This window comes from Notothenia coriiceps, unplaced genomic scaffold, assembly GCF_000735185.1.
Source record: "Notothenia coriiceps isolate Sejong01 unplaced genomic scaffold, NC01 NC01_scaffold00006633, whole genome shotgun sequence".
Classification (NCBI taxonomy): Eukaryota; Metazoa; Chordata; class Actinopteri; order Perciformes; family Nototheniidae; genus Notothenia; species Notothenia coriiceps.
Genome location: NW_011339334.1, coordinates 1 through 9165, shown reverse-complemented (window position 1 = coordinate 9165; position 9165 = coordinate 1). Strand labels below are relative to the sequence as shown.

Sequence of the window (9165 nt, the reverse complement as noted above, 5' to 3'; positions counted from 1 at the left end):
GAGAAATCACGTGTGTTGAAGTAGAGAAACCAAGTGTTGAAGGTGGAGAAATCACGTGTGTTGAGTAGAGAAATCACGTGTTGAGGTGGAGAAATCACGTGTGTTGAGGTAGAGAAATCACGTGTGTTGAGGTGGAGAAATCACGTGTTGAGGTGGAGAAATCACGTGTGTTGAGGTAGAGAAATCACGTGTGTTGAGGTGGAGAAATCACGTGTTGAGGTGGAGAAATCACGTGTGTTGAGGTGGAGAAATCACGTGTGTTGAGGTAGAGAAATCACGTGTTGAGGTGGAGAAATCACGTGTGTTGAGGTAGAGAAATCACGTGTGTGAGGTGTTGAGGTGGAGAAATCACGTGTGTTGAGGTAGAGAAATCACGTGTTGAGGTGGAGAAATCACGTGTGTTGAGGTGGAGAAATCACGTGTTGAGGTGGAGAAATCACGTGTGTTGAAGTAGAGAAATCACGTGTGTTGAGGTGGAGAAATCACGTGTTGAGGTGTTGAGGTGGAGAAATCACGTGTTGAGGTGTTGAGGTAGAGAAATCACGTGTTGAGGTAGAGAAATCACGTGTGTTGAGGTAGAGAAATCACGTGTTGAGGTGGAGAAATCACGTGTGTTGAGGTGGAGAAATCACGTGTTGAGGTGGAGAAATCACGTGTGTTGAGGTAGAGAAATCACGTGTGTTGAGGTGAAAATTATGTGTGATTTAACTTGCTAAGAAAGATAAATTGAGTCAACTATATTTGCTGCGTTACTTCCACTGAGTTTATAAGCACGTTATAACGAGGTTAAAGTCTATTTATTCAGCGAGGGTAATTTAAATGGTTATGTTTGCACGCCCTCGTGTTGGTCCTGGCGGTCACAGTTCACAGCGTCCTCTTTAAAGAAGGGTCTCACGGAGGAGGTGGGCCCCAGCCTGGAGCTCTGCACTCAGACCCTCCTCAAGTCCAGAGACAATCAGAGCCACTTAGCTGTACTGTAACATCTTCTGTCTGAACTTTAGGACTGTTCAATCCTTTGTAAGCATACACATGATGCAGTATTGTTTTTTTGTGCTTCTGTCCCATTCATTGTGTCAGTACAGATCTCACACCCATCCACTCCATTGCTTCCCCTTGTTTCAGCCTCACCACCGCAGGGTGGTGGATAGATTTATTTCCCTCCAATCTTTTCCACATCTCTGCCTCTTTGACAACTGCCAGCTTCTCTTTGCAGATCCTGAAGAAAGAAGAAGCCATTCCCTGGCCTGGCACTCTGGCTATTGTTCACTCCTACATCGCCTACAAAGAAGGTGACGATTCTTTGACTCTCTCCGACATCAGCCGGGAAGAATGCTAATAATTTGAGAAACCAACATCATTAACGCAAACTGTGGCCATATCAATATGCAGTCATGTTTAAACAGACCAGACTGAAATGGAGTCACAGGGTTCAATCTAACAAAGTTGGTTGATTAATTTGAAAATGTAGAGATACCTCTAAACAGGTACATGATTTCTTGTGGTGAGACCTGTGGGTTTCGTAAATAGAGCGTTTTGTCTTCTGCAAATAAACAAAACATCTTATCGTAGTGTATTGGACAGGTTTTAATTCTGGCTGAGTTCAGTCAACAATAACAACAACAGTTACCAGCTAATATTTTGGGGGAATATAACTTATTCCTTGACTAGTTTTGTTTTTCCTTTGACTGAGATTCAACTCAAATGGCCAAACTTCTAGTTAACTAAAAACAAAAAGAATGATAGAAACTACGATGAACCGTTGTGTTTTGTGTGCTGCAGCTAAAGAAGAGGAGAAGCTGAAGCTGATGAAGTGGAGTTCTGAACTGAAGCTGGAGCGAGAGCAGCTGGAGCTCAGAGTCAAACAGCTCAGCAACTCCGTAACGGTAAGAAACAAACAGCTTCAAAACTACAAAGAAACAAACAGCTTCAAAACTACAAAGAAACAAACAGCTTCAAAACTACAAAGAAGCAACTGAAGAACTGTAAGAGCACATCATTATGTGATATGCTTACCAGGCTTAAATTATATATGTAAACGCTCACAGTTTAGAGGATAACACATCTTCTGAAACCCCTGAAGAATATCCATTTTTTTAAAGTTTAAGAATCCGTGGTGTAAGAATGTGTTCTCTCTCTCTCCCATCAGAAATGCATGGAGACCAAAAACACGATCCTGGCTCGGCAGAAAGACATGCACCTGTCTCTGGAGAAGGTCAAGCACCTGATCCGCCTCATCCAAGCCTTCAACTTCAACCAGGCTCTGAAGGAGGACGTCCAGGAGTCTGCTGCCACCGTCTCTGAAGCTGTACCAGAAGCAAACTCTGTGGAGAAAGTGAAGGCTGAGAGCTCTTCCTCCTCCACCCCCAAAACCACCAACACCACCACCAACAGCAGTAACAGTAACACTGGTGGAGAGGAGAAAGCAGAGCAGCCCGGAGCGTCAGGGAACATCCAGGCAGCCGGAAACACCGAGAGCAAGGCTGTCGTAGAGGCTACAGAGCTAACAGCAGATAACAGCCCTACTGGAGGGACGGGCATCCAGGCAGGTGATGGTTCAGGGGGAGGGGGGGAGGTTGGGGCGGGGGGTGAGGCTGTGGGAGGCGGTGACTTACCCTCTAACCTTCAGATGGAGGTTGTTTCCAACCCTGAGACTGAGATGGTCGACCTTCCTGCTCCTTCGGGGGTCTCAATGGTCGTCTCAACTGTCATTTCAACGGTCGCAACCACCAACGGTACAAACGGGACGTCTGATCCTCCGGGCAAAGACCCCCGGAGCCCCGAACACAAGAGCCCTGACCCCCGGAGCCCTGAACACAAGAGCCCTGACCCCCGGAGCCCAGAGGGAACCTGCACCACCAACAGCTTCTCTGAGAACAAGATGTCTGGCGTCACCCCTCCAGAGACGGCGGTGGAGAAGAAGCAGGAGGAGATCAGCGATGACAGCAGCAGCAACAACAACAACAACAACAAAACCTCAGAACCCTCCCAGCATTCTTTGCCAGCTCTCGTCAGCAGTTTAGACAATAAGAAGTAATGCCAGGTCTCTCCAGTGGCGGGAATTCAAACATATATATATAAAAAAAAAAAGACTTTGCTTGCGCCCGACGGTGCCCTGAAGTTGCCAATCTGTATAAATGTTGTTTGTTTGCATCGTATTGTCAGACTGTGTCAATGGTAGATATACAGCCCAGGTCACATGACTCTGGCGACGCACCAGTGTCATCATGCCAATTAGTGATAGACGTCCAGTGTGGAGATGCTCAAAGGGAGATTAATTCATCATCACACCAGTGTGTGCCTGTTAACGTGGCCCCTGTGTTCTCTGTTAGGGGTGGACAAAAAACGAGAGCATGGATCCGATCTGTCAGGGGTTACTGGTCTAAAGAAGCAGTGTTGTGATAGAGTAATGAAAAGAGAGCCTGTGCACCCCCTCGTCCCAATGAACCTAAACTTCTGCAACCCTGATACCCTCTTCCTGTGAAAACCCCTGAACCCCAACCCCCAGTCCTCCAACAATCCAATGTCACCTCCCCTATCGTCCGCCGAACATTTAGCTCTTTATTAGCTTCTAAACTGGCTGCTTTTGCAACAATTTGGTCCAGGTCCGTTATCCAATCAGACCGTAAACAATGACCATGGGTTGAGCTAGGTTGTACAAAGTGTCGTTCAAACGCAGAAAAAGTCACCAAAATGATCAGGCGCAGGCGACAGGTCGGGGGGGGGAAGTTGTTGGTGGTACGCGGATTGGTGATCCAGAAGACTAAGGTCACTCATAGACCGAAAGGGGTTCAATATTCAAAGAACAAATACTAGACCTTCTGTTGCAGGACCAAGCATCCTGACACCTTTAAACCAACCCATAACTTCCAAACTAGTGTCCAGCTGTAGACGCGTTCATTCAACCAACATACATGACCTTCCCCTCGAGAAACCAAACATTCCCCATTCATTCCTCCTGAACCCCAAAGGGTTTAGCACACTCCATACATGTTGGGAAAGCTAGAAGAATCGTTGTTTGAAGCGTCCGGACCCCGTTAAACCAACACACCCAACTTTCAAATCAGTCTGTGAACATAACGTCTGTTCATTTATTTCCCCCTTATTTGAACAATGTGATCACATGACTCCTTCTGATGTTACTCCAGATCTGCTGTAAGCTAGCTAGCTAACGTAGCTAACCTAGTCATTTCTGATTTTCTGACAAACACATGAGACGACTAACTCTGAGACAGAGACAGTTGCATCGTTTCTGAAGCTGCAGCGCGTTTGCACCTGTTTGCCACCGTACAGACAAGTTAGCGTCGCACAAAGACAATCTCACTGATGTTTTTAGACTTCTCAAACGGTCTAGAACCAGAAACCGTGTTCATTCAACAACAAAGAACCCCTCTGGTTACTAAAGACGAAACGTAGCTTCGCCAGTTCAAACATCCCGTTCCAACAACCCAAAAACCCTCTCCCAGTGGACCAATGACCAAACCCCCCGAATACTGACCCCCACACCCCTGTTCCCCTGACTTGATGCTGAAGTGTTCGGCGGGACGAGGCCAGCTGTGGCCTCACAGATGTTTCCAGTGGTGTCGGTCAAGTGTAGTGATTGAGTTTTCATTCGTGAGTCAAGTGTGTCAACTGTGAGCACTAAATGTGAAATTGCAATATTGCAATGTCAACACAAACTATATCTGGGCTGTGTTTCTTTTTATAGGAAAAGATATTCAGGTCTTCCTAGTCTTCAGAATAAGTGCTTTCTGTTCCTGAACCTGCTGGACTGGCATTATCAACACAGTGGTGATCTCTGCTTTCTGTCGAACCCTGAACTGCCAAATGATGTTGTCTCCAGATCCAGCAGGGACCAGTCCGTCTACGGAAAGATCAAATCATTGGCGTTGTGAGATGTATAGATGCGTCCCCAGATCGAGACAGGAGAGCTTACTAAACAATAACCGAGGATCTTTGGGTCTCAAAGGAACCACAAATCCTGAGATTAAAGCACAAGCTTGCTGCATCACAAAGAAGAGCTTTTTGTATGTTAATATGGAGACAGAGCATCTCTTTGTTGTGATGTGACTTATCCCCACATTGCCAATATTTTTCTAGGAGGAAATCCAAACCTCTGTGTGACATTGAAGGTGTGTTCCTGGGTTAGCATCTCTCCCTTCTCTGGAGCTCGTCTGAGTTTCTCCGCTGAATCATGACTTCTGGCTCCTCCTCCACTAACGGTGCTTTCTGTTTCTTTCTTTCTGCAATGTTGGAGCTGTTTCTGCTTAAAGTGTAGTCGTGAAAACACGAATTCACCGCTGAGAAGCCATGAAGATGATTGTCCTGAAATCATGAGAAGCTGTTTTTACTGACGGGGGGTTAGCAGCCATGCTAGTGGCCACGAGAAGGCCTCAATTTGGACATATCTCTACACCTATTGGATGAATGACGATGATATTTTGGGTGATCCGTCAATTTTTTTTATCCGCAGCCCCACGTTTAGTGAAATATCTCAACACTAGTTTTGCTAACATTTCAGATATTCGCCACCAGGCCTTTCTTCAGACGTCTCAGTGAAGGATCTCCCGGGACTATATTTTATGACCAGATTCACGTTAGCGTTGCCACTGTTAGCCTGTTAGCATGCTAACTATAGCAATTAGCTCTAACGGAAGAAGCTGCTAGCATGGCTGTAGACTCGTGTTAGGATGACATTCTTAAATAATATTAATAAATGACAAAACTACAATGTGTTCCCGTGCAACAGAACTGCTTTTATAGAGTGCTATGGCTGTCTTAAACGTGGGAATTAAAGTTAAAAAAAAATACAACAAACTACTTCCTGTCTGAAACTAAGCCAGCGTTGAATGGTCCTGAGTTTCCTCCGTTAGATTCAGAGGATTCTCCCGGACGATGCGTTTCTGCTGCGTGGGAACGTGGTTCTGTAGTCGTGAGCGCAGCGGTGAATACGATGTGTGGCGACTTTAAAAACAAGGTGTTACATGTGTCTTTTTTTATCATATCATATTGTACCAACATATCTAACACACCACGTTTTGAGTTTCTGACGTCAGCTGTACAAACTGCCTTCATCAGGAGATCCAGAGCAGAAGAGAGGGTTTCTACGACGAGGACAACAGGAAGTGGACCTTTGTTCCTCCTGATTCTTGATTGTTCGGTTTTAAACGGTTCTCTTTGCCCCCCCCCCCTCTGTACAGTAGGTACCTCGAGTGCCTTTTCTTCAAACAGCAGATAATATTTGTCTCTTGACTTGCACTGTGACTTGTAGAAACCTCCCCCAGCTCTTCACTTCCTCAGGCAACGGAAACATCATTTTCATATTTCTTCGTTTCTTCTCGACCACATTGTGTTTCCTCGTTGTTTTTTATTATTATAGGAGTTGCCTTAAATGTGTTTTATTTTCCTTCCTGAGCGCGGAGAGATCCCAGCCTGGTGGATGTGGTGGATGTGGTGGCGGGGGAATCACTCCAGAGAGAGATTAATGGGATGTTTGACAGCCGGACGTTTGGCGATGCACTTTTTGTTTCGACCAGTATTATTGATATTATTGATATTATTATGGGCGTGTAGGAAAACAAAAAACAAGGATCCGTCATGAATCTAGAGACTCGTTCCCCTCCCTCTTCGTTCCCTCGATGCCGTGGTTCCTCGTCTTGTGTTTCTGGATTTTCTGCTTAAAACAAGCTAACCGCGGCGCGCAGACCTGTCCTAGCATGCCTTCTTATGCAAATTTTATACCAGATTTGTCAAACCTTTTTTAAATATGCATTTGTTTTTTAACTTCTTTTTTTATGTGAAACTCAAGTCACCTTTATTCCGTTGAACATTGTGCAGTTTGGGTGTTTCTCGTTTCTTCCTGACGTCGTGTTTAGACTTTCATTTGGACTCGGCTAACGCACCATGCTGAATGTTTGGGCTGGGCGGGGCTTTTTTTATTGAGTTATCCTATTTGGTCTAAAAAGTGAATTTATCCGAAGAGAACGGCTAAATGCTTTTCTATTGGAAAGCATTTTGAAAAACGAAAGCCCCAAGAGGCGAGGAAAAATAAAAATCTGTTGGTGCGTTTTTTAAGAATCTGATCTGAATTGTTTTATGATTATGATTCAAGAAAATTTCAATGAGTGTTTTGCTAATCAACAAAAAGTGTTTATTTTAAATCCTCTTTGAAACAGGTGGATGAACTCGGCGGTTCCTTTATTTCATCTGTGAAAATAGGTGGAAAAAATAAATGTACGGGTAATTTTAGATGAGTGTTTGTTGTTGTAATACTCATTTTGACCATAAGAGGTTGAAGTACTCTCCTGTTTCAAACACTTGTTCTTCATGGTAGTTTTTAAATCACTTCATGATCTCTAAACACACATACGAATATGTAAATATAATATATACTTCACCTCTTGTGGTTTAAATTAGTATTACATTTAAAATACTGGTTAAAAAATGTTTTTCATAGATTAAAAAATAGGTTTTTATTAGCTTAGTATGTGTTGTTGTAATACTCCTTTTGACCACAAGAGGCTGTGACTTCATGCTCCCTAAACACAATATATAAATATAAAATATACTTCACCTATTATGGATTACATTAGTATTGCATCAATAAAAACTGGCAAAAATAAGTCAAGGATAATTGTATTAGATGAGTGTTTGTTGTTGCAATACTCATTTTGACCACAAGTGGCTGAAATGCTCGCCCATGTCCTTTATACTAAAAAAACAACCTGTTCGTTTTTGTGTTTTTTTAATTACTTAATGCCCTCTAATCACACATACTAATACTTAAATAGAACATATACTTCACCTCTTGTGGTTTAAATTAGTATTACATCAAAGAAACTGGGGGATCACTTAGGGATTGTTGTTGTAATACTCCTTTTGACCACAAGAGGCTGAAGAACTCGCCCATGTTCTTAACACTAAAAAACCTGTTAATTTGTGTGTTTTGTAATGACTTCATGCTCCCTAAACACAATATAGAAATACATACATATAATATATACTTCACCTCTTGTGGTTTAGATTAGTATTACATCAATAAAAACTGCCAAAAAAATTATTAGATGGGTGTTTGTTGTAATACTCATTTTGACCACAAGAGGCTGAAGAACTCGCCCATGTTCTTAACACTAAAAAACCTGTTCATTTGTGTGTTTTGTAATGACTTCATGCTCTCTGAACACAACATAGAAATGAATTAATGTAACATATACTTCACCTCTTGTGGTTTAAATTAGTATTACATCTAAAAAACTGGGGGAAAGTGTGTTCGCTTGGAGTTTGTTGTTATAATGCTCCTTTTGACCACAAGAGGCTGAAGTACTTGCCCATGTTCTTTATATTTAACTATATACAAATACATAAATATAACATATACTTCACCTCTTGTGATATGAGTATTACATCAGTTGCACAATTTAACAAATGGCAACAAAAACAATCTGCTTTTTCCCCACTTGTTTCACAAAAGGAAAAAGATAAACGTAGGAACATTTTAACCTTTTAAGTTCTGAACACAAATGCGTCACCTTTTTATTTTTGCCCCTCCGAGCCTCCGTACATTTTCTGCAATTGATGCATATCGTTTATTATAATTTGACGCTCATCTCGTGGATTCTTTTGAAAGCAGTTCTTTATTTTAACGAACGATCAAGTCCTGATTGTGGCCTTCTAGTATTGTGTGGAGACATCGACCCGCTGTCCATCCCGTCCGGATCCAACTGTTCGCCCCGAGCTTCTTACCTCGTCGTCCACGGCTAATCCATCGGGGGTGTTGAGTGCAACAAAAAAAAAAAACACAAAATAAAGTCTTTTTTTATCTTCCATACGGTGAGGCATTGTAGCGACGGAGAGGTCACCCGGTGTGCTGAATAATGTGTAGGAATTACACACTCTGAATATTTGTATAATTGTTTGTATTTTTTCATAATGATTTTGGAAAGGAATGTGTTTATTTTTTTGACTTGTGTTCCAGACGTGTCTTCTGTTGGCCTGACATGGGGGCGGTCTGCTGGGATTCTTACCTCTGTATTGAGCCTATTCTTCTGTGATGACTTCTTTGTATGCAGTGTTTAGGAAATACTGTGGGGAACAAGGGGAGGAGTTGATATTAGGAGCATTTGATCAATTTGTATTTATTATTTTATCATTTTGTAATAATTGTGAAAA

The 9165-nt window shown here is 42.7% G+C and overlaps 1 long non-coding RNA gene across 1 annotated transcript; it reads left to right on the top strand.

Annotated features, from left to right (window-relative positions):
* Window positions 1–2589: 2589 nt before the first annotated feature.
* LOC104943732 (uncharacterized) lies at window positions 2590–9165 on the top strand. Its single transcript, XR_798147.1, has 2 exons — window positions 2590–7888; window positions 8099–9165. It is a non-coding gene; the product is annotated as an uncharacterized lncRNA (long non-coding RNA).